Raw genomic sequence first — 26,304 nt, 5'->3', positions numbered from 1 at the left:
AGGGTCATCTGGCAGAAGTATTTGCCCTTTTTCAACGCTATGGAGGCTATATTTAGAGGAGATGTTTCTGGTAATAATATTTGAAAGTTTGTTTTGTAATCCTAGGGAGCTTGGGTTATTTCATCTAGAGGGATGTGGGAAGGGAGGGGGGAGACAGAGAGACTGGAGTGTGTCCATTGGGAGAGGGAAATGAGATGATTAATTGGTGTAGAATAAGAATAGAACCCATGTAGGAGGCAGAATCTTGAAATTTCAGGACTATCCGTTAGTCATTAGTTGAAGACTTTGCATTAAGAGAATTGATCGAGACCCACCCACCTCCAGGAGTTTCCAGCCTTCCCTTTAAACGCAGGTAGAATATTCTAAATATGTTCTGTTTTAGCACTATTGCTTTCCTTCTTTTTACTGCCCCCTCTACTCTTGGTAAGCTCAACTGCCTGCTCTCGGCCTCTGTTGTGCTTCCTGTTTCCTTTGTACCATGTCCATGCCTCAGGATCCTCCTGTCCTGGTCCCTCTACACCCTCTGTGTGAGGATGTCTTCATACACCCGGTGAGTCCCCTTTGGGATACAAGCTTCTGTGTGAAGGCTTCCCCAGTTTTTTTTTCTGTCCCTTGTGTGCTCATAACACTCTTCTCTGTGAGGGGTGCTCTGCACTGAGTACCAGATGCCCCAAGCATCCAGTATGAATGTGGCTTGTGGCTTGTTCAGCTGAATGAAGTCAGTTTGAAGATTATACCAAGTTTCTCGGCCCGAAGCAGCCAGTCTCTCATTTTACATTTGCAGTGCTGTTTGAGCTGGGCTGCTCCCTCCTGGCCTCATAAACAAAACCATGAAGGACAGCCACACTGCTTGAAGTGTCCAGAGATACGATCTTAGAGTTGGGAGAAATAAAGGACCACAGAAGAGGTCAAGGGATAGGTGTGTACAGAAGTGACAGTGTCCTGTCGAGATGGGAGATGTTGAGTATGTGGACATTTGAAGCAGGGATGATGGCGTGCTACTCCTTGACCCCATTTGGCAAATGCTACAGCACAAATGAGCAGGCAGGAACCAGTGACATTCCTACCTCTAAAGGGCACATAATAGGTGCCAGTAGTATTGTGACAGAAACATGCCATTGTCCCTGGGCACTTCATCCTCCTACCCATCCTGTACACAAGCTTCTTTTTTTTTAACTTTTATTTATTTATTATGTATGTACAGTCTTCTGCCCGCATGCCAGCAGAGGCACTAGATCTCATTCAAGGTGGTTGCGAGCCACCATGTGGTTTCCGGGAATTGAACTCAGGAAGAACAGTCAGTGCTCTTAACCGCTGAGCCATCTCTCCAGCCTTACACAAGCTTCTTGACACACCCACCTCCTCAGTTCTGCCATCCCCAACTTCTTTTATAAGCTTTAGCACATAGTTGTTTGCTAAGAATGGCAGTAGTCAGACTAGAACCCGATGAGAAATACTTCAAAGGGTAAGATGAGAGATCTATAGGGCAGAGCGAGCATAAACAGGAGATTTCTGTACTAGAATAAAGAGCTGATGGCCAGTGAACTTAGGAGAACAGATTGTCCTAACAACTTTTCACAGATGGAAAGCAGCATACATCTAGAAGAAGGAACCAGTGCTTAACTTGTATACAAACAAGTTTGGTGAAAAATTGGGAAAGGCATTTGCTCAGAGTTCAGGCAGAACCTTGATCTGTAGTGTCAGAGCTGGCTTTTGCTCTCTGTAAGTAGAGCCCAGTCTTTGTGTATATACTCGGCATGGGAGTTGTTTCAGTTTTTGTACATATACACAGCATGAGAGTTGTTCCAGTCTCTATATATGCATGGGGTGGGAGTTGTTTAAGGTCTGTTACTGTTGTTAGTACACTAGAAATGCATTAAGGTATCTGGTTTGTCATTATGAGGAAGAGCCAACCAGTGGATTCTAAGGTTTGAAGGCATAGAACCCCTGAGCCCTATTCTACCTTTGTGGTATCTCTGGACTTGGTGGCAACAGCACCCTTGCCCCTCCTGCAATGATGTTCTGCGGACTCTGTCACCCTGAAACTTGCCTCTGCACCCTCATATATGCATTAGTGCCCAGCCTCTGACTGGTGACTAGGGGGAGAGGGGATCCTACAGATTGCATAAACAGGTCATGGCTCAGTTGTTGCTGTTCCCATGAGGTAGAGAGCTGTTACTCCCCCCACCCCCGTCAAGCGTCAAGCACATCAGGCCTGATGTTCAGGAGACCCTGAGGAACACTAGGTGGTGGCCACCAGGAAGACTTGCTGTTACCATAGTAACATTTTTATTATGGGAACTGCTGGGGAAAGGGTTCAGTAACAAAGGGAAAGAATTAAGTATAGGAGATCCTAAATTTTCCTTGGGGTTCTGGCCCTCATAAGGACTGGCTAGCACCCCAGACAGAGGTACTGGCTTGAATCCTCAGATAAATTATTAGCATGTTAATTGTTGTCATGAGTCAGAGCCTCCAAAATGTATTCCCCTAAGGAGGTTGAGCCTCCTTCTCAGTCTCTTGTCACAGGGTCTAAAAATGGAAGCGTGAGTCCAACCGAAGTCTTTCCAGATCATAAAATAATTCTGAGTTAATAGAGCATAGGTGAATGTGGTTCTATCCCAGCATCATTTTCAATGCCATCAGCCAGGTTGGGACCCTTAACCCTCAAAAGTCCCCATAGTGAGGGTTAAGGGGATGGCAGCAGGGTGGCTTCTGGTCTTAGATGGCCTTCTTAAGTAGGTCAGAGCCTCCCACACCATGCTGGACTACATAGACCTTGGTCCCTTCAGCATCCATTTTTGTGACTTGCCATGGGAAGCTGAAGTGAGATCTCCTCTCCTACTGTGCACTGGCTGAACCCTGAAGCACAGTGGCTTCACAAAGATCCATTCTTCTTACCCCCTGAGTACCAGCATGTGCTATAAACGCCTCTCCCATAAGCTTACATGCTGGACCCTTGAGCAGATCTTTGTCCATTCAGAGGCCAGAGTGGCTTAATTTAGGATCACAGGTGCAAGTGATTTTTTTTTTTTTTTTTTTTGATGGTGGTGGGGATTGAACCCAGGGCACTATGGATGTTCCCAGCATTGTAACACTATGCTATGTCCTCAGTCCTACAGGTTGAAGTTTTTTGTTGTTGATGTTATTTTTGTTTTTGGTGCTGCTGTTTTGTTTCTCCAGACAGGCTGAAGTTTAAAGACCAAGCAGAAATAGGTATCTACTGCAGGATTTGCCATGTGTTTATTTGTTTGTTTGATGGTTGGTAGTTACTTATTTATTTATGGCAGGTATCACTGCTTAGCCCTGGCTGACCTGGAACTAGCCATGTAGAACAGACTGGCTTTGATCTCAACTGTGCTCTGCTTGCTTCTGCCACTCTATTGCTGCACCGCCAGCATATGCTAGTTTCTAGACTTGCCCACGAACACAACCACTGTTTCTAGAATATAAAATGTAGACTAACAGCTACATGGTGTGAGAAGGAGATGATGATTTTACTTAGATTTGGCCTGTGTGCTGGCTAGTTTTATGTCTACTTGACACAGGCTAGAGTCAGCAGAGAGGAGGGAGCCTCAAGTGAGAAAATGCTTCCATAAGATTGGGCTGCAGGCAAGCCTGGAGGGCATTTTCTTGGTGATTGACAGGGAAGGGCCCAGCCCATTATGGGTGTTGCCATCCTGGAGCTAGTGGTCTTAGGGTCTTGCTTCAACTCTTGCCTCCAGGCTCCTGCCCTGATTGAGTTCCTGCCTTCACTGCTTTTGATGATGAATTGTTGTACGGACCTGCAAGTGAAATAAACCCTTTCCTCCCCAATTCCTTTCGGTCATGGTATTTTATCACAGCAGTAACCCTAACTAAGCCTGTGTCAGGAATGGAGGCAACACCTCTTGTCATCACTGTCCTCCCACTGCCTTGCCATTGCTCTGCTCTGAGAATGACAGTTCTGTGCTCATGCGTGACTTAATTGCACTGAGGCTCTCAAGACTTCCATCCGATTGAAACCTTGTGTGATGTGTGGACCTGCAATTCCAGCCCTCAGGTGGTGCAGGCAGGAGGGTCAGAAGTTCAAGGTTCCTGAGCCACATAAGGAGTTCTAGGGCAGCTGGGGCTAGAGGCTCTTAAAATTATTGTTTCCATGTATGGTAATTTTCTTCTTGTTCTTTGAAAAAAATTCTTATATAATATATCATCTAAACCAGGAAAGCTGCATTTTAGTATGAAAGGTTGGGGGTACACAGTCACTTTAAGGGGTGGAGTTTGTAAGAATTTGGAAAGTAAACCAAATAGAAAATTGACAAAACAAAACAAGGACTGAGAAATTAACAGATTAGGGTGAATGTTAAAATAGGAATAGAACAAAACCCCGAAAGGTTAACCAAGTATGGCAGCTGGCTAGTCAAAAGGACAAATTGCAAACTCCCATCAGGGATCCATAGGAGGGGCCCAGCATGGTGACTAAGTGACTTAGAGCCCTGAGAACAGGGAGAGAATAGCAGTGCTGTTGATACCAGCCAGGTACAGAACCCATCAGTGGTTTAGAACTCAGCGGCTGGTTCTGCCTAAGACTGGCAACCCAAGGGCCTTAATACATTCCTTTTGCACTAGAAATAACAGTGTAAACAATGCCACCCCTCCCGCTGTGTATATACACACACACAAGCCTCTGCCTTGATGAATTCTGCCAGGAGGAAAGTACAACTCTAGAGCCCTTGTCAGGCACGTAGGTCCCTGCGTGGATTAGGAGCAAGTACTGTTGCTTATTTCCCACAAAGTCCTTCAAAACAGAGTGAGAAACGTGTGGGGACAAGGGGATCCTGAGTTTCAGGTCAGCCTGAACTCTAGATCAAGATTCTTTCTCAGAAAACCAACAAAAAGAATTAGGCAGTAGTAATGGGAAGAGAAAAGGAACAGGGTGCATGGTGGGTGGGTGGTAAAATTTACACAACCCCAGCAAACACACTTAAAAACATAGGACTGATTGACTAGTAAAATACCAATGATCAAAAGTGATCCAAGAACAAAGGTAAAGCCGGACAGACCAGTTTCCATAGAGGAGATAGCTAGGGCAGCTGAGAATTGCCATGGAGAAAGGTAGGCAGGCTGCATGGATATTTTTTTAAAAAGCTATTTTAGCTAAACTTTAAAGAACATAAAGTTTGGGCATTGCTTATACTCCTGGGAGACATAGCGAAACACAGAAAGGCTCCCAGTTTACCTCTAAAGTCAGCATAATTTTAACCTAGTATCTTGGTATGCCCAGCATGGATGGGGGAGGGGCTCATGACGTCCCACCCCTGGCTGAGGAGCTGCTGGCAATTGGTGGTTGCTTGAGTCGGTGGGGATGGGAAGAGATCAGTTTTCTTCAGGGATGCAGTCCCCGAGAGGCTACCTATTCTGCAGTAGATGGTTATACATCAGTGCACACATAGGCAGCACTAGATGAATTTGTTAGGCTTTAAAAAACAAACAAAAAATAAAGTACATGAACTTGGAAGAGTGGTAGAGAGGATAGGAAGGGGGTGGGAGCAATAGGTGGTAGATTTTATAAAAATGTATTCCTGTGGGTTTTATAAAAATGTATTATATGCATGTATGAAATTGTCAAACAATAAAATGCTGACACACTTTGAAGTTTTGCTTTGTTTTTAAGTGAGCTACAATACTGGGAACAAAACCTGGGTCCTCTGCAAGGAGAGTTAAGTGCTATTTACTGTTGAGCCATTACTGTATCCCCATTGCTATATTTAAGGGGTATAGACTATTATAATATAGGTAAGAAGTTTACAATAACTTATTAACTAATAGATTTATGAGTATATTAAAAGGCTAATATGTTGTAATCAGTACCTCCCTCCAGGGAAACTGTGGTGTTTAATAACTGGGCCATTCTTGTCATTGTCATCATTTGTATTACTAATATATCAAAGGAAATGTATGCTTGACAGGAAGATAGAGGCTGGAAAGCTGGCTGATAAAGTCTAGTAGATATTTCTAGTACTGTAATTCTGAAAAAGCAAAATAGAAGAAAGATTAACAAAAGGTGACCAGCACATGTGTATGTTTCACAATGGCAGATACTAAGTAAAAGTCAAAACTCTCTGTTTCAGTTAAAATTAGGAATCACCAAGGATGTGCCCTTTTTAAATTACTTAATATTCTATTAAAGGTTCACTGTGTGCCTGGAATTCCAAGAGTCTCTAAGGAAAAGCAATTTCTAAACCAATAAGAAAGAGTACCAAGGGAGCTAGATTTAAAAAACAACAACAACAAAAAATATTCTAAGAAAATTTCTATTCCTTCAAAGACAAATGCATGGAAATGCAAGGTAACTATGTGTCTTAGTTTTCTGTTGCTGTTATAAAACACCATGACCAGACACAACTTGGGGAGGAAAGAATTCATTTCATCTTACAGCTCTTGGGTCATACTCCATCACTGAGGGAAGTCAGGCAGGAACCCGGACACAGGAACCAAAGCAGAAGCCATAGAAGAGCAATGCTGACAGGCTGGCTTAGCCTTTCTTCTTACACCACCAGGACCACCTGCCCAGGTGTGGCGCCACCCCAGTGATCTGAGCCATCCCACACCAATCATTAATCAAAAAAATGTGCTTCAAACTTGTCTACAGGCAGATCTTAAGGAGGCATTTTCCTAATGGAGGTTCCCTCTTTCCAGATGACTCTAGTTTATGTCAAGTTGACAGAAAACTAAAGGGCTCAATTGACCTCAGCTTGACACACGACCATTGTCACTATTTAAATTCCTTTCTTGCTTGTCCCCAAGATGTCATGCTAATCACAATATAAAACATAGTATGATTTTTAAAGTCCCACAGTCTTCAAAAAAATTCAAATACTTTTAAAGTTCACTCTCCTTGAAATATCCAAAGGCTCTTTGAAAATCCAAAGTCTCTCTCAGCTGAAGGCTCCTACAAACTAAACTCAGTTACATACTTTTTATTCCAAGGAGGACGTTGTCACAATTTTAACAAAGCAAAGCCAACACCCAGCAATAATAATGAATTATGTAGCTCAGTGCCCTTCATCTGGGATGCGCTCACAATCTTCTGGTCTCTCCTGGAGCTCTGCCATTCACAGGACACAGAGTTTGTCTCATAGGCTCAGGCCAGTTCCACTCCACAGCTGTTGCTGTCCTTGTTGGTCTTCCCATGGTCCTGGAATCTCAAAAATTCTGGTGTGTCTGTTGCAACTGGGCTGCACCTTCACCAGCATCCTCCCCTGGGCTATCTCTGGGTACTATGACTGTGTCACATGGTTCCAAGCCCATCTTCTCTATGTGGCCCCTTCAATGCTGGGTCTTCCACTGCCATCTGAGGCTGCACCCACACCAATGGCCTCTACTGGTCTCTCACAGGGCCAGTCCTCAGCTGCTCTCCATGACCCCTTCATGCCTTCAAAACCAGTACCACCTGAGAAACTCTTACACATTACCTAATGTGTCAGCTGATACAAGGTACAACCTTGGCTCCCACAGACCACAGCTGCTGGTTCCTTACGGTGAGGAACCACTTCCCAGAAGATTCACCTCAATGATGCTGGCCTCTTTTTAGTCACCACTTATTTCTCAGCGTCAGTAACTGGGTTTGATTGTCCCAGCAGAGCAAAGGTTTCACCTTAGTAGTTCTGTGCCCTTTTGAAGCACAGCTGATTCTTCAGCCCCAGCTGGCCAGAACCGCTGATTCAGAATATCAAATGGCCTCAATAGAGTCTTGAAGGGACTTTCTTTTGTTTTTATTTAAATTCTTTAATTACTATTCATATTTACATATCCATCCGCCCTTTCTCTTGTCCTCCCATCCTCCCATGTTCCCCACCAACCACCCCAACCCACCCCCAGCTCCTCCCCAGGGATAGTGAGGCCCTCCACCAGGGACCTTCAAAGTCTGTCATATCATTTGGGGAAGGGCCTAGGCCCTCTCTTTGCTGTATCTGGGCTGCAATAGTATCCCTCCATAGGGAATGGGCTCCCAAAGTCCATTTGTGCTCTAGGATTAAAGACTGGCTCCACTGTTAGAGGTCCCATAGACTGTCTTGGCCTTCTAGCTGGCACCCACATTCGGAGGGCTTGGTTTGGTCCAATGCTGTTTCGGCAGCTTTATGACGAGGGTCTCCATGCTCTCACTAGGTCAGGTTAACTGTTTCTGCGAGTTTCTGCAGTACCATCTTGGCTTCTTTGCTCATCCCTCATCCCTCTCCACAGTTGGATTCCAGGAGTATGGTTCAGGGCTTAGCTGTGGGTGCCTGTTTCTGCTTCGAACAGCTACTGGATGAAGGCTCTAGGAATGGTAACCAAGGTAGACACCAATCTCATTATAGGGGAAGGGCATCAATGGCATTTTCTCCACCACTGCTTGGATTCTTAGTTGGAGTCATCCCTGTGGATCCCCTAACATTTCCCCTGTGCCAGACCTCTCTCCATACCTGTGCTGTCTCCCTCTATCAAGACATCTCCTTTCTTGTTCTCCTCTATTCCTCCCCTTTCTCAGACTTCTTGTTCTCCTCCCCTTCCCCTTCTTCCCTTCCCACCTCCTTCCTCTACACCCACGCCCCGTGATTCCACTTTGTTCAGGCATTCTTGTCCCCTCCTTGAAGGGACTTTCAAAAATCTTCCCTTTGCAGCATCACAAGCCAGGCCTCCATCATCTGCACTGTTTTTGGCATCCGTTACCTTTCAGGCTCCTAAAAAACATCCCAGTAAGTTCTGAGCACTCAGTAATTTCTTAGCCCAAAGTCCTAAATGCCTCCACAGTCCTCCCCCAAATGGTCACATCTTTCACAGCCGTGTCCCACATTCCCCGTACAGTTTCTATCTTTATTTTCTTTCTGTTGCTGTGAGACACAACATGACAAAGCAACCTAGGAAGGAAAGAGTTTATTTTGGCTTTCAGTTGTAGTACTTTATGAAGCAGGGCAGTCAGGACAGGAATTCAAGGAAGGAACCTAGAGGCAAGAACTAAAGCAGAAGCCTTTACTGCTTACTGGCTTGTTCAGCCTGCTTTCTTATACTATCCAGGAATATTGGCCAGTGGTGGGACTACCCCAGTGACCTGGGCCCTCCTCCATCAGTCATTAACCAAGGTAATGTCCCTACACACTTGCCTAGAAGCAATGTGATCAGACATTTTCTATACTGAGGTTCCATCTTCTCAGATGACCCTAACTGTGACAAGTTGACAAAAAACAAAACAAAACAAAACAACAAAACAAAGAACAAAACAAAATAAAAAATACCCAGAACACTATTCCTACATCAATCCTAGTGAAAATGAAGGAATGAAGATATGAAACACATGAATGTATTTAATGCAAATTAATAAGTAAATTCATTGCAATTCTAATTGGAATTTCAGGGTTTTTTTAATTGAATAAAAATAATCTTGATGTTTGTATAGAAGGATGAATGCGTAAATCTGAGGAGGAGCCAAGATAAATATGAGGAAAGAAAAAAGAAGTGAGCACAGATTTGGCTCACAGGTGATCACAGTATGCTGAGAAAATTTTCATGGCCAAAGTCACGTGGTATCAACTCAGGGGTCCAAAGAATTTAGTGGGACCAAACATAATGCATGCCCATCTCACCTTGTAAGGGATAATTCATATACCCAGTTGCACTGTGTTGGGAAATGCATGTTGTCTAATGGACAGAGTGGGCACCGCCATCTCTGCGTCTGGAGTGGGGGTGGCAGGAGTGACACAGGGATGAGTCTGTCAATATTCCTATCAAAATAAGCCCCAGAATCTTTTAGAACCTAAAAGCATGCCAACAATTCAGTTTTTCAGATGTAAATGTAAGAAACTGATTGTAACATCTTGGGGGGAGGGAGGAGTTGAGCAAATCCTAATGCAGATAAGCTATAGACACTGGAGGCATGTTTTAATGGAAAACCTTCTGTGATAAAAGATACATGATTTAAGAAGGGAGAGAGAGAGTAGTTATTACAGACAGTGTGTTATTGTCTGTGGCATACCGGTGACTTAGAAATTGGTAAGAACAGGACATTCAAAGGGGAACTCAGTAAGGACTGTATTAATACACATGAGCTGAGTGTGGTGGGACGCACCTGTAATCTCAGGCTGGAAGACTGCACGTCAGCTGAGTAACAAGACTGTCTCAAAATAAAACAAAATGTGTAAAACCCAGAAAATAAATGTGGACAAGCACCAAGCCTATTATACAAAACACACAGTTCCTCTTGCTAGGAAGTGCAGAATAAAATGAGACATAACTGAAACCCCATCTGATTAGAAAGAGTAGAGGACAATACTGGTTAGCAGGATGTCATGGATAGTCATGATGCTAATTGTGTTAGTCACGGCAACCAAAAGCCTAGCAGTCGTTTGTATCATCTTCACATTTATTTGTTTATGGAAGGGTGCCGTGTGTGTGTGTGTGTGTGTGTGTGTGTGTGTGTGTGTGTGTGCGTGCGTGCGTGCGTGCGTGCGTGCGTGCGTGCGTGTGTGTGTGTGTGTGTGTGTGTATGTGCACAGAGGTCAAGGCATCTCCTTTCTTGCCCTCCTCTATTCCTCCCCTGTCTCAGTCCTCCAGTTCTCTCCTGTTCTCTTCCCTCCTTCCCTTCTCTCCTTTCCTTCCCTTCTTCCTTCCAGTTTGCTCAGGGGTTCTTGTCCCCTTCTCCTTCTTCAGGGGACCATGCATTCTTCTCTTGGAGTTCTCCTTGTTTCCTAGTTTCTCTGGTGGTGTGGATTGTAGGCTGATAGTCCTTTGCTCTATGTCTAATATCCGTATATGAGTGAGTACCCTGCTTGTCTTTCTGTGACTGGGTTACCTCACTCAATGTTTTCTTCCAGGTCCATCCATGTGCCTTCAATCTTCAAGATTCCATTGTTTTGTTTGTTTGTTTGTTTGTTTTTTGTTTTCTGCTGAGTAATACTCCATTGTGTAAATGTACCACATTTTCTCCATCTATTCTTCCGTTGAGGGGCATCTAGGTTGCTTCCAGGTTCTGGCTATTACAAATAATGCTGCTATGAACATAGTTGAACATATGTCCTTGTTATATGAATGTGCATTCTTTGAGTATATGCCCAAGAGAGGAATTGCTGGATCTTGAGGTTGACTCATTCCCATTTTCCTGAAAATCTGCCGTACTGATTTCCAAAGTGGTCGTACAAGTTTGCACTCCCACCAGCAAGTGTTCTTTCTCCACATCCTCTTCAGCATAGGCTATCATTGGTGTTTTTGATTTTAGCCATTCTGACAGGAGTAAGATGGTATCTCAGAGTTGTTTTGAGTTGCATTTCCCTGATGGCTAAGGATGTTGAACACTTTCTCATGTGTCTTTCAGCCATTTTAGATTCTTCTATTGAGAATTCTCTATTTAGTTCTGCACCCCACTTTTTAATTGGATTGTTTGGTGTTTTGGTGGCTAGCTTCTTGAGTTCTTTGTATATTTTGGAAATCAGCCCTCTGTCAGATGTGGGGTTGGTGAATATCTTTTCCCAGTCTGTGGGCTGCCGTTTTGTCTTGTTGACTGTATCCTTTGCCTTACAGAAGCTTCTCAGTTTCAGGAGGTCCCATTTATTAATTGTTGATCTCAATGTCTGTGCTACTGGTGTTATGTTCAGGAAGGGACATTGCCAAACTCTTTTTACAAGGCTACAATTACCTTGGTACCCAAGCCACGTAAAGACACAACTAAGAAAGAGAACTACAGACCAATATCCCTCATGAGCCTTGATGCAAAAAATACTCAACAAAATACTGGCAAATGGAATCCAAGAACACATCAGAAAAATCATCCACCATGATCAAGTAGGCTTCCTCCCAGGGGTGCCGATCTCTTTCAAAAATTAAGATCCACACAGTCCTACATATAAATAGATCTATTTTGCCATTTTAGCAGCACAAAATACTGGCATTATGAATGGGCCATCAGTTGAAAATGACTGGTTTATGGAACATTTGTGCTTGTTAATATCCATACAGTCATCCCCAGGAAGAATTAGAGCTGTGTCTGATTGGCTTTGATCTCATGAGACTTCAAAGTGTGAGCATGGGAAAAGGCTGGAAATGTTTCTGAGCTGGGAGTGGAGGGCGGTGGAGCAGAGGTTGATGTGGGTGATGAGGAACAAGACAGCAGGGATTGCCAAGCCTCTCCTCCCTGCCAGATTACCAGCTGAGCTGCTAACCATCTGGCTTAAGTGTCAACCACATCCCATGTTTTCCCTGTGAGGAAGCTGTAGAGGACTGTGGTTTGAGGTTAGAAGTGCTGGCTCCTTTCTCTTAGCCCATGGATTCTTTTTTCTTACTCCAGCATGCTCTTGAGTTGATCTCCTAATATCCTCCTGGATTTTCTGAGTGTATTAATGTAATTTCTCCTTTTGTTTTTTTTCCCGGAGACTCTGTGTACTGCTTTTCAGCACTTGACATGGCTTGGGTGTTTTTCAAAACCCCATTAATGTATCTAGTGCATCTTCCCACATCTGCCCTATCTTGGAAACCCCCATGGTGTTTATTGATACATCTATGGTTTCTGTAAAAAATTGCTAAACTTGAATCTTGGATCAAAGGGGCTTTGAACATTCCCAGTGTCCAGCTAGCAGATAGTTCAGTTGGTAAAGTGCTTGCAACCATAGTTTAACAGCCCCCCCTCCGTAAAAACAAAAAACTGAGTGTGTTGACATAGCACTTGTAATTCTAGTGCTAATAAGATAGAGTTAGGAGGTTCCCTGGGACCCACCGACCAGCCATCCCAGGCAAGCAAGAGACCCTGGGCCAAAAAAAACAGGTGCATGGCATGTGAGGCGGTGGCCAAGGAGCTCATGTACACATGCATCATCCCCTCCCCACCCCAGTTAAAAGAGCAAGCTTAAGGAATAGGCTATTTGGACTATTTGGTTTCACACATTTTAGTGCATTCTGCTCGAGAAAGCATTGAGAAGTTCAGGGCAATGAGAGCTTTTGAGGAGACTGTGCATATAGCACAGACCAGGAAGCAGAAAAGGCAGGTTGGAGTGAGAGAGAGGAAGGGTCTTACTAACCTTCAATGCTTGGCCTGGTGACATGCTCCCAAAGCAGCCAGGCTCCATGGACTCCCCACACAGCACTGCCATCTGGGGAGCATCCATTCAGACATGATCCTGGGGAGACATCTCAGAGTAGACCCTGAGAAGTTGCCCACTAGTTCCCAGTGGTTCCAGCTGGTGATGAGAGCAGCATCTCTCCTGTGCTTGCCATCACCCTGTTTATCAGTCCTTTTACTTTGCCAGTGGGAAAGGAGAACCCATTACCTTTCTCTCTTTAATTGGTTGAAGTGCCCACTACTCTTAGTGCTTCCTCTTTTATGAAGGACTCACTTGCAGCCTTTTGTCCATTTTCCTCTGGGCTGTTAATTTTTCAGTGATTTGTTCAGTTCTTTGTAAATAGGAAACAAGTGGATTTGACCACTTCTCTATGTAACCAATGTTTGCACTTGACTTATATATGTATATATTTTTATGTAGACACTTTTAACAAAGAGATTTCCAGTATATCCCTTATGAGGCGACTTGGGAAGTTAACATTATTTATAGCATTATTTGTTCTTGTTAAATATAAGAAGGGGTTTTCCTCTCTCGTTGGACAAAGTTACACAAGTTTTTAATTCTAAAAACAAACGAGGAAAATAGCTATCAACTCCCAGCATCACTGCATACCAGGACAGCTTATTTCTGTTTATCTATTGGGAGGGAGTGTGGTTTTTTTGTTTGTTTGTTTGTTTGTTTTGTGATTGCCCTCATAACATTGTCACTCAGTCCAACAAGTGATACATACAATATTCTGTCTTCCCAGTGTTCAGTATCTTATTTTGTTATGTCTGCTGGAAGTTTCCAGTTTTTTACAGAACTGGAAAAAGATGGGATTATCTTTGTACAAAACCAAAATGTTTTAAACTAGAGTTTGTTTTTGTGTTTCTTTCTTGGTAATGGGATTACTAAACAAAAAAGAATTTGGGGATTTAAATACTTTTGTTCCATACTTTATTTAAAGAGTCATTGATCTCACTTCAAAAGTGAGAGACTTGGAGACACATTCAGAGTCAGGTATAAAGGAACTTGAAAGGTTTAAGTGATAACAAGGCCAGTGGGACTGGAGACAGTGGTAAAATTGAGGTTTAGGGTATAGGTAGGAGCCAGGGCTGTGCAGGCTTGTGTGGAGCATTGTAAGGAATTTGCATGTTCATGGTTGAGGTTGTACGAAGTGGGCCTCCTTGTTGCCAGAATTAGGAGTGGTTTGCTGTGCTAGGCCAGTTAGGAGGATGATGCAATAGCACCCTCCCATCTTACTCCCCCCCCCCCCCAGCAAGGAGTGTATCTTCAATACTACAGTGGTGGCAATGAGGAGATACCTGGGGGCTCACTGGGACATTCGAGTCCTTTTAGCTGAAGGGCTGGGTATGTGAGAGAAAGACAAGAACACAGTGTGGCTGATAGCCCCAGAAGGTGGGGTGAGCTGTGGGGAGGTGGAACCTAAGCCCCATTGAGGTCTTCTGTGCCCGTTAGACCTTCAAGTGTAAGTGAACTGGTAGATGGGCCAGTGTTGAGGATATCATGGAGGTCACAGTGTGTTTGAGGTTCTGTCTAATGAACTGCCCTGAAAACTCAACATCAGGAATGCAGTCATTTCACAAACTAGGGGCTATCTGTAAGCTGCCAAACCACAGAGGCTTAGGGGTGGGTGTTAGGGGTAGGATACAGATGTGGAGCCATGTGTGTGCAACCTTTCGTACTGAATGGTATTTGAAGAACTCATGTGTCCTTTCCTCCTTTTGGAAAAGCCATCTCTCTCTCTCTCTCTCTCTCTCTCTCTCTCTCTCTCTCTCTCTCTCTCTCTCTCTCTCTCTCTCTCTCTTAATACTTTGGTTAAGTGCATAAGAACATGATCCTGGGAACCTGTGGAGGACCTTAACCACACATACACATCCTCTTTTCTAGTTAGGCATTGGAACTAAAAGCTAAACCAAGACAGGAGATCTGAAGACCTTGTGAGAAATTCAAGAACCAGCGATACAAATCATCCAGCTCTGCCCGTGTTATATAAAGGGTTTTGCCTGCACCATGTCATCCTTGCTTTATTCAGTTTCATTCCTCCCCCACCAAGTGTCCCAGTTTCTCTTCTGCTGTAGCTGATTTTGAGCAAGACAGAGAGAAACTTAGGCTTTTACATCAAGCATTTGGGTTCTCTGCATTTGGTTACTCATCTCTTAAGTGACAGTAGACAGTCACGTCACCATTTTTAAATACCTTTTATTAATCATAGAAGATAAGATGTAACGGTAAAATACAAGCTGTTACCTATATATCCAAGCAGCCTGAGAGATAAAATTGTTCACCACCTTGTCTTTCTGCCCAGCCCTATGGCTATGTTTCTAATTAGATCTATCGGAGCTGTTTGTGCATTTGACATAAGCGGTATTTTGTGGTAACCATTGCATGATAGCTTATATTTTTTAATAATTCTCAGAGGCTGCATATTATAGTACATCATGGAGGCACTTTAGGGGAAAACAATCCCTGAAGATTTCACTAGTTGGCAAACCCTTTTAAGATTAAAAGCAAATAAGACCTCAAAACCTGAATCATCTTTGGAATACTAAGAAACTCAAATTTTGTGTTCCTAAGATCTTGTTTTGACTGAAGTCACTCTTAACTTTTCATATTCCTTTTGGCTATATTACCTAAGCTTTAATATCTTTTAAGTATACTTTTCCATGGCTTAAGAAACAGACAGCTCAGTGTTTAAGAGCACTTACTGCTCTTGCAGAGGACCTGGGTTCAGTTCCCAGAACCACATCAAATGGATTAGTACTGACTGCACCTCCAGTTCTAGGGTATCCATGGAGTCTCCTCTTCTGACCCCCCGCGGACACCTGCATGTACCTGGTGTGCACCCATGTACACACATGCACACACACAAGCAAAATAATAAGTCATAAATAATATATCTTACATCTCATTGGAACATACTGATCTAATGTCACCCTTTTTTATGACCTAGATGTGTAAGATAGGGGTGTGTGTGTGTGTGTGTGTGTGTGTGTGTGTGTGTGTGTGTAACAGTGCACCTCCATGTCAAGATAGAAGGCACTGGACTGGGGTCTTTCATGAAAGGCCTCAGTGTCTGTCCTGTAAGCAGGAGGCTCTCAGTTGCAGCCTTCAGAACCCACATTTTAAAAATTATTTAATTAATGACATTTATAAGCCCCAGCTTATAAATAACTCAGTTATCTAAGAATAATTAACAATGTTGATCCGGTTGTTTGGTAATAACATCGAAAGTGCCCAGGTGTCATCCAAAGCTGTACTTTTAAACTCAAATAATATGGAATTGTGGGAACATCACGATTTTTGAGTGTACATTCCTGAGGATTGAACCCAGGGCCAAGTGCATTCTCTACCCCCCTTCTCCTCCTCCTCCTTCTCCACTTTTTATATTTGAAATAGAATCTCAGTAAGTTTCCTAGGCTAGTGTTGGGTTCCCTCTGTATCTCAGGCAGGGCTTTCATTTATGATCCTACTGCTTCAGCCTCCAGAATTGCTGGGAATAGCTCTGTGTGTTTTACTGTGATACCACTAGGCAGCCTCGGTGTGATTTTTAAATAATAGTTTGAAATGTCATTTGGAAAGGAAATGTCTCTAGGAGTTAAGCAAGGATAAAGGCTTCTGACAGGCTTTCCTGGTCATTCTCAGGTGTCCTTCCTGTGGCCTCTCCTTGGTCAGGAAGGGCTCTGGGCCATGCCAAGAAGGACAGTCTCCTTTGCTCCAGGTGCTTACTGCTTACTGCCCAAATTGTGAAACTGAAGCATCATCCGTCTGAAGGCATCAGCTCCTTCCTGTTTATCAAATATGAAGCCTTTGCCTTTCTCAGCCTGGCATGGGCCTCTTGAGCTTCCCCTGGGGAAATGCTAAAGCCACCATTACACACCTTTGATTCTTCCAGATTCATGGCAATACTGTCATTCCTTGTCCCATGGCTCCTCAGATGGCATCCTTGCCTCTTTTCCAAGGCCACCACCACTATAGGCTGCACTAGGTTCCGTTCTTTAGACCAGTGGCCTCCCAGAGACATTGAGCTGTAGCTGTAGATGTTCTTGGTTCTCACACCTGTGAAGATCTGCCACCCAGTAGATGGTGGCAAGGATGCTGATAAACATCCTACAGTGATACCCCTTACCTCCAAAGCAAGCCAAGAATGATCCCACCTCAGTATCCACAGTAAAAGGCTAAGTTTAAACTATTCTAGACAGATTCTCTGGCCTGGATGTGCCCCCTTAGTTATCTGAGGTCTTGTCCATGTCACCTCTCACTGTGGTCTCAACACTATAAAGTTGGGGAAACAAAATGTGGGCGGTCTGGCTGCTAGGATGGTTCTAGGTTTACCCTAGTTAGTAGGAACATGATTCTTGGATTGACTCCACTCTTGGGTATGCAATTATTGTGGTTAGGCCCTAGTATCTTCCTATAGTCAAAAAGAATTAGATGTATACTTCTGGCCACTCATACACACACACACACACACACACACACACACACACACACACACACACACACACACAATTTCTTCTTAAAATTTAGTGCTGAGATTGTTAATAACTGGTCAGTTATATTGCAGGCTCAGCACAAAGCTGGTTTCAGTGGGCTCCAGAGGACACAGTTGACCTAGGAACCTTGTTTGATGAGTTTGACTGACATGGAGGGGAAAGGTCTTGCCCATTTCTAGAATGAGGTTCTTCCACTCAGCTTTCCAAACAAGGATGATCCGTCCCTTCTTTCCAGCTGGAGCAAAATGCTAGGTTTGCCATGACAGACTGCCACAACTTGTATGGCTTTAGCATCTCACATGTTTTCCCTCACAGTTCTGCAAGCCTAGAGATCTTAAAGTCAAGGTGTTTGTAATCATAGTTGGCTTAAAGTCAAGGTGTTTGTAATCATGGTTGGCTGTTTCTTTCTTTCCTTAGCTGGCAATGGCCATCTTCTTCCTGTTTTCCCTTTGCCTATTTGTGTCCCTACTTACCATTTATAAGGACACAGTCATATTAGGTTAGAAATCACCTCATTGCCCTTATTTTAACTTTATTACCTCTTCAAAGGTTCTATCTGTGGGTAGTCATATTCTGAGGCACTGGGTTTAAGATCTTAGCATATGATTTTTGAGGACTACAGTTGGGCCATCACAGGTTGCATTTCATTGGAAGTATAGGCGCTTTTTATCATTTGTGTGTGGGGTTGCACATGTTCAGATGTGTATACATCTGTGTAGAGGCCAGAAAATAACCTCCAGTGTTGTTCGTTCTATGCTGTCTACATTGCTTTTTAAGACAGGGTCTCTCCCTGACCTGGAGGTCTCCATGTGAGCTAGTCTGGCTAGCCAGTGAGCCTCAGTAATCTGCCTCTTTCCACTTCCCCAGTGAATGGATTACACGTACATGGTACATGCCAAGTTTTTTTGTTTTTTGTTTTTTTTGTTTTTTTAATGTGGGTTCTGAAGGCTGGAACTGAGTTGTTTATGTGACGAGGCAAACTGTTATACACACACACACACACACACACACACCTTACATGTCTTGTTTAGGTAAGTTTGCTTACATGGATTTCCAATTCTTTCATGACTTCTGCTTCAGCTCTGGTCTCCCAGGCTCCCGCCTTGAGTTCCTGGCTTGCTTCCCTGAGTGTTGGACAATGAATAGGAAATGTAAGGAAAATAAACCCTTCATCCACAAGTTGCTTTTGGTCACTCTTTTATGACAACAGATGGCAATCCAGTGACAGGTGGTCAGGCTGCCCAAATGACAAGCGAGACATTGTACACAGAGAACAAGGCAGAGCTCTTCAGCTTTCTTTGCCTCTAGGTACCTGGCATTGGCGGGGTAGAGGACTAAAAACTGGGATTGTGGATTTGTAGGTAGGACTTGTCTTCCCTGGAAGACCCAGGCTCACCTACTGTTTCTTTTCAGCATGGTAGTCATAGGGTGGTTATTTCTGTGGCGACTTTAAGCTCTCTGAGAGCTAGGAAGTTGGGCTTTCCAGTCTGCCTGTGGAGCCCAGCAAAAAGAGCAGGACAAAAGCTGGGTGAGCTGTGAATGGAGTGAGTGAAGGGTGGAAGGCTGATCCCCCTGCCTGTCCAGGGAACCAATGCAAGCCAGACAGCCCAGAGAAATAGACAGTTGGCCACAAGACAACATGACCTCTTCTCACACCACATGTTGGGTTCATCCATCCTTAGAGGACCGTCATTTGGAGAAAAGATACTCTAAGAACAACTGCAGGTAACTTTACTGTAGGGTATTGAATGAGAGGATTCCAGCTAATTACAGAGCTGGGTGGAGTTACTCTAGCCTTAGCTAAGGATGGGGTGGAGCTTGACTTAACTTCTGTTCCCACCAAGAAGCATTCTGGTCTAGCTGTCATTGAAGTGAATCATCAGCCTAAGCAGCCAGCTCCTGGCAGGCTTTTTCAGATGCGTTAAAACTTGCTGGTGTTCCCGGAGTGTCTACAGAGGTTGTGTGTAGACACTACTTTGAAACAAGGAAGGCAGAAGACCAGGCAAGGGCCCCGGGATCCAGCCCAGTACTTTCCAGTGGCACACATGCCTTGTTTGTCTTGATTCTTGAAGACAATTCCAGGTAAGAACAAAGATACCACTGTAAGTTCGTTATGTGGGTGTATGGCATCCATTGGCACAGAGTTTGATTTTGTCGTAATACTGTTTTCATACCGGCAGTGTTACTCTAGTACATACCAAGAGTTTCCATTGTAATTGCTTCTGAGGGTTAGTGATAGCCAGCTTGTTTCTTCCCTATGTGTAAAGGATTGATAGACAAATTTGAAAGGGGCTGTGGCCCTGAACTCTAATATAGCTTTCTGCTTTCTTCTCTGTCTTGATGGGTTAGAAAAATGAGTGTTCATCTCCCAAAAGGAACACAGGAAGGTTACTTTAGATATCTTTTAAATATAATGAAAATGGTCACCGCTTAAATTCTTTGACCATTGTCCTCTGATAGAAATCGCTGCATTGGGCAGAAAACTCAAAAACCTTCCTTTTGTGTGTTGACTCCCCATTTCTGTGATGTTTCACTGAAGAGGGAGGTACCATCTGTCCTTGACTTCCAGTGAAATACCATCGTAGGTCATGCAGTGGTTTACTTAGCAAGGACTTGTGGTTTATATTCAAATTGTTAGATGGCCATCATTACTTCCCGTCAGGACTTGGCTTATGTATTTTATACTAACGAAATTTATAAATTTTGTTTTTGAGAGAATCAGAATGAAAGCCCAGAACATATATAACTAAAATGTTCTTTTGTGTTTTGCTGTTGCTTCTCATGTATGTTACTCATGTATGCAGATACTCGGTGTGATTAACATGTGATATTTGTTTTTTTTACCGTCTCATCTGATGATTCATAAACTGTTAGTTTAGTGGTGTATCCGTAAGCCTGTAATAAATGAGTGTGTGCCACGCCTTCTATTAATGAGCCTGGTTACTTTCCATGGGCATTCTGATAGAGTTGTGACGACAGATAGGATCTAAAAGGAATGAAAATGGCTCAAAAAATGTGATAGATTAAAAGCTGTAGTCAGATCGGAGTTGATTGTCATGTCTTTATTTCACATTGAAAAGTGCATTGTCAACATGCACTTGAATTAGGTTAGATTCTGGCAAGGCGGAGCAAATGACTGAAATGTACCAAAGAAGAGGGACTTGAAAAGACAAGGTGAGCTTTATCTCCTGTGCAAAGCTGACTATAGTGCCAGTGACGTCAGGAAATGAGGAAAATAAAGTCTTCTTATTTAATTAGACAAGAGGAAAAAAAAAAAAAGCAGGATCTGGTGCCCCGAGTTTCTTAAGCGTTTTAACCACCCCAAGTTGGCATTTCTACTCAAAAAGACTTTGTGGAATCAAGTATTGCAACTGAGTTTGGCAAGGGTTCCATGATCTTCTGCCCTTGAGTGGGAGAAGTCCAAAGGAGCTGTGTGGTGGCCTGAAATGCCAGGATTCCTGGTCTGTGAAAAGTTAACTTTCTTGAGGATGAGGTGTTGTTTGGGGATGGAGAATGCTATTGACTTTCTACATTTCATTCCAAGTGTTTTGTTTTATTTCTAATTAGTTTACACCTGCCAGGACTCTTCCAAAGCAGATTTCAGCATACCTATTTGCAGAGCCTTTCCTGGGTCAGGTAGAAATGGAGATGGCTACTTACAGATGATGTAATCTTTGTAATTAAGAGGGCTTACTTACAGGGGGCCAACTAGAGTCCCAAGTTTCTGAGGTCATTGACCTTGGAGCCACAGTGACAGCATGTGTTCTTAGCTGTTTTCACAATCTATTTGGATCTTGTCCCTGGTAGCTCAGGATTCTGCAGAAGGCTACTTGGAGTGCTCTCACCTCAGGAAATATTTGAGCTTCACTTGTACTTGGCCTGGTTTGATTCTGAGGGGGTGGGCACAGAGTGTAGGCAGGTCCCAGGAGCCATTCCATCCTCTAGGCCAGTGGTTCTCAACCTTCCTGATGCTGTGACCCTTCAATTCAGTTCCTCGTGTTGCATTGACCCCCAACCATAAAATTACTTTGTTGTTACTTCATCTCTAATTTTGCTACTGTTATGATTCATAATTTAAGCATCTGATATACAGGATATCTTACATTTGCCCTCCAAAGGGGTTGTGACCCACAGATTGAGAACCACTGCCTAGGCACAAATAAAGATTCCTACTAGTGGTCCTGAAATATAAGGAGACCCTGTTTCCTATCTTTTCTTTCTTTCTTTCTTTCTTCTTTTTTTTTTTTTTTTTTTTTTTTGTAACCTGCCATCCAATCACTCCTCCTCCTTGCAGTGGTCACCAAAGATAAATCTATCCAGCTAAGCATGGGATGCAGTCAGGTTGCTTTCTCGAAGCTTTGTTATTAGAAGAAGGCTTAGAGTTCACCCACTGATTGACATGCCCCTGGAAAACAAAGGATTAATTTTTCTTCTAGAAAATAGGAGAACTAGTGGATATTTCTGGAAAAGTTCATGACATGGCACCACCACTCAGGCAGTGAACAGTGGGATTTCAGACCAAGTGAAAATGCGGACTTGACAGATTCAAGTGTAGTCAATGGCTTCCATCTAAAATGCCTGCTTTCAGTGATGTAAGCCATCTGACTCACCTGCTCTTACTCATGTGGCCTGCGCCAGGCAGAGAATCACATGCAAATTATAAACAGCCTCTTCTGACCCTGGTTAGTGACTAGAAACCTCGTCACAGAGTTGGAAGGCACGTGATCATGAATTCCTGGGCAGCAGCTGCCCAGAATCCCAGGGACACAATCTTTGGGGTCTGTGCCAGTGTGGAGGTTTGAAACACTCAGTTAGGGGAAGGTAAGCTTCAGACTCCAGGAAGTCTGACTGTGTAAGGAATCAGATGTGACAGGCTTCTAGAGCATTACTCTGTTCTACCCTTTTTGTTCTTGTTGTTGTTGAGGTTTTCAGTAGAATGAGATCTGAGATCAATGAGTGGATTTTTATCTGCAATAGATTTGTTCTGTCTAGTATTGTGTTTAAGTAAGTAACTAATTGAATACATGACTTAAGCACTTGCCTTGCTTGTTGCTTAAAAATAATGTCTCTTCTCATTCTTTCAGCACTTCAGAATAAATGGTAGCTGTCTCTTTAGCTTCTGAGGAATATATTTCTTACACTTGTCAGCTTTTGTTGGGCTGGTATTTTCTTTATTTTATTCTGATTTTTACTTGTGTATTTTATAGTCTATATATTAGCAGTGCTATGACATTGGGCAAAGTGAAGGTGTTTCTCAAAGATTTGATCTGAAAGCCTAATCAGGATGCTATACTAGGTGGCCTAATGTGGTCATTGGTTTCAGTTAATTAGGTTGCTTTCTGATTATTTGTTGGTGGGAAATCCTGCAGCCCAGGAATAGTTCTGTTCCTAGAGGGTACTGCTTCTACGAAAGAAAGGAACTTAGCTGCTAAAAAGATGACAAAAGTTGGTGAGGATGAGTGTTTGACACACCAGGAAAAAGGGCAGAAGTGGAGAAGGAGAAGACACAAGTCAAGGCCCTGTCACCTCCTGTTTGAAAATGAGAGTCCCCTGAGATGATGCATTGATTCCTTCTTAGGAATAGCACCATGAAAACTTGATTCTGAGTGTGACACAAGGCTAGGAGATTTGATGACAATGCTCTATATAGCAGTACCCGGTTACGGAAAGAAGGCTCAAAGCCCCACAGTGATATTGAGAAGAGTGGGTGAGGTGGGTGCAGCCCCCAGCCACCGCTTGAGCATTCTCTGCATGGCCTCCTATGGTGGCCTAATCTTGGGTCCTCCCAGAGTGATAATTAAGTTGCTATTTTGTTGTATTTATACACATCTATACTTAGCTTTGCTTATTTATTTTAGGGGAGGGAAGAAGTGTGATCAGAGAATAAAAAAAAAGATCCTAATTGAGAATGCACTAGTTAGAGTCTCAATGGTCTCTTGTCTATAAGGTGAAGTTCACTCATTTATCTGACCAGTATGTACTGAGTCCTTTGGGGGCTCCTCCCAGTACAGGTGCTGGAGAGGACAAGAGCTCATTAGGGAGGGCCTGGGCCAGGGACTTGCCTCTGTATCTGCAAAGAACCTTCAGCCTGCTGGGCCTGGTTAACCATAATAATCCACAGATGATATGATAGGGTTAGGAGCCATAAAGAGAGGCAGTCAAGGAAGGAAATAGAAATTGCCTGAGTAGGTGTACTTTTCTAAGTGTTTGTGGTTTCTCCTGGTCCTCCTGTTGTCCAGTCTGGCTGGTTGTGATTGGAATGGAAGTTGTGGCTGGCACTAGGTTTGTGGTAAGAAGCCTGTTTTAACAAATGTCTAAGCATCCTTCCCAGGGAAGTTGTATGATATCATCGTGCCAGTGGAGGTGTATGGCCACCGATCTTAGAGCAGAACGGAAATTTAATGACTGGGAAAGCAAATTCCCTGTCACCAGGAATACTCAAGAATCCTCTCTTCAACATGGGAAACTGGAACCTCTCACCGAGTCTGTGGGAAAGCCTCAGGTTGAAGTCCTTCAAAAGGGAACAGTAGGTGACAGAAGTAAAGGATCAAGTTTCGTCTGGTTCATTGATGGTCAGAGTGTAGGAAAACAAGGATGTGACCGCTCCTAGGTATGGCTGAGGAGAAAGGCTTTATTACAGTTATGAGGGAGAGTTCAGCCAGAGGCATGTGGAAGGGTCCAAACTAAACAGAGCCCTGAAAGGAGTGAATAGGGGGATGAGATCAGAGAGGGTCAAGAGAGGGGACCAGGAGCCAAGAGTGTAGGACCAAGAGAACATGTGACTGAAATGGAAGGTTTATATAGGAAAGAGAAGCTGAGAGGAGAAAATTAAAGCCCCTGAGCTGGAGAGGTTTGGGGTAGAGGGCAGGGGAGAGAAGAGCAGAGAGGAGTCACAGGTACCAAGTGAGCCTGGAGGCCAGTGTGTACTTTGGTTTGTGAAATAGGCACCACAGTTAGCCATTTGTCCTGAGGTTCTCTGGGACCTGGCACACAGGATTCTGGGCCTCTCTGTTTGGTCATTTTAAGATGTGTTAGATGAAGTGACTGCAGAGCCCTGTTTTTTTGTTTTTTTGTTTTTTGTTGTTGTTTTTCTCTTAGGGTTAGGATCCTTTACAACAGCTACTGAGTATAGCCCGGTAAGTTGCTATTTTCCACCTATAGGATAAATGCTAGGGAGAGAAGCAAGTATGAGTCCACATGTAGAGAAACAGTCCTGTTCTCTCTTGAACTCTACATTCAGCACCGTTGGAAATAAAGGATGTTTTTCTCAGTTCTTTAAGAGACAGCCACCACCATCTAATTCTAAGCAACATCAACAGGCTGGCAGTTCCACAAAGCTGGCAACACTACAGGGCTCAAGTGGCCCATAGATATCTTGTCACTATTAGTGAAATGGAGATGGTGACTTCAAGTCACAAGTGGCAGAGCTGAAAGACAACCTGGGCATTTCTTACCCATTGTTCCCTTTGCTGTGTCATCCCAAGCCAAGGAAACCAAGCGAGTTGTCACTGAAAGGGGAAGGAGGAAAGGCCTGTCCTCATCAAATAGATAACTATTATTGCTCTTCGTACACACTGAGAAGTCCCAGGAAGGTTCTCCTGTGGCCAGAATCCCCCTTCACATGGGAGTCATCTCTTCTCTGCTGCTTTCCCTGGGAATGTGTCTCTGTTAACATAGTTTATTCTGCATTGTTTGCTGACTCTAATTGCCCCTTCCTGCTAGGATGTAAACTCCACAAGGTGTAGGGAGTTTCCTCTGTCTTTTCCCCTGGGGCTCTAGACAATGGACATGTTGTAGGTACCCAGTGAATAATGAATAAAGGGAGGGAAGGGTCTAGGAGGGGAGTCTGTGTGCGGCCTTCCTATGAGTATCCACAAGTACTTGGTGATCCTGAGATGAGCTTGCTAGGGCCTGTGGTTTCTTCTGGGATGTCATCACTGCACTAAAGGTGAGCTGTCTGTGGGTCACCTTGCTCCACCTTCAGACATGAGTGTAATGGAATTGCTTGGGTGGCTCTCAGTACATAGAGTTCAGAGGTAATTGCCAGCCTTTCCCATGTGCTTTTTGAAAGGTTGCATCTTGGCCCTAGGCGCTTGTTACAGGAAGAGATCTGTCTGCCACAGTAACTTGGTGAAACTCCTCATAGCTATTCCCTGGCATAGCCAGTGATTTATTCACTTGGGTTTCCTACCTAATCACCAATCAGGCTTACAGTGTTCAACATGCTGCAGTTGCATGTTCTGCTGTGGTTTTATTTATCCTTAATCCCTTATTGATTACTCTCTAAGGGTGAATTATCTTTCACTCTCAGCCTCTGGTCTATGGCTATTGAATTTCTTTGTTTCAGACATGACATCAGAAAAACAAGCAAGAAATCTTCAGTGAAGGTGTTTGTGTGGATGGCTATCCAGTTTACTCCTGGATTAGAAACATTACATCCAGAATATGAATCCATAGGGCCCATGATACAAATAGTTTTATCTCTCCCTCCCTCCACACACACACACTTATCCCTGTTTCCTACAATGCCAAGTGTGCCTTAGGACCAGCACCGTACCCACTAAGACAGTTTCATTGTTATGGACTCACTGTGTGACTGGACATGATAAACACAGATGACCAAGGCAGGGCCACATTTTCAGAGAACTCCCAGAACAATGGAAAAGTAAATGGTTGCTATACTGACCTCCTGCCGTGGGAGTTAAGACATCTCATAAACAATGGAGATCGTCTCCAAGGGCATACGC

General features: G+C 43.6%; 1 protein-coding gene across 2 annotated transcripts in view; it reads left to right on the top strand.

Moving 5' to 3' along the window:
* Nedd4l (NEDD4 like E3 ubiquitin protein ligase) overlaps positions 1–26,304 on the top strand; it is a 324,233-nt gene that overhangs the window by 150,571 nt on the left and 147,358 nt on the right. The window contains exon 1 of one of the 2 annotated variants that reach the window (XM_035440119.1): positions 19,473–19,639. The exons of the other annotated variant lie outside the window; for it this stretch is intronic. The gene's annotated coding sequence lies outside the window, so the exon portion shown is untranslated. Of the gene's footprint in view, positions 1–19,472; positions 19,640–26,304 lie in introns of those variants that run through there. 2 annotated transcript variants of the gene reach the window in all.

The sequence above is a fragment of the Cricetulus griseus genome, chromosome 2 (genome assembly GCF_003668045.3).
Source record: "Cricetulus griseus strain 17A/GY chromosome 2, alternate assembly CriGri-PICRH-1.0, whole genome shotgun sequence".
Taxonomy (NCBI): Eukaryota; Metazoa; Chordata; class Mammalia; order Rodentia; family Cricetidae; genus Cricetulus; species Cricetulus griseus.
Note: the sequence above shows the minus strand (reverse complement) of the source record. Positions and strands in the feature narration are given on the sequence as shown.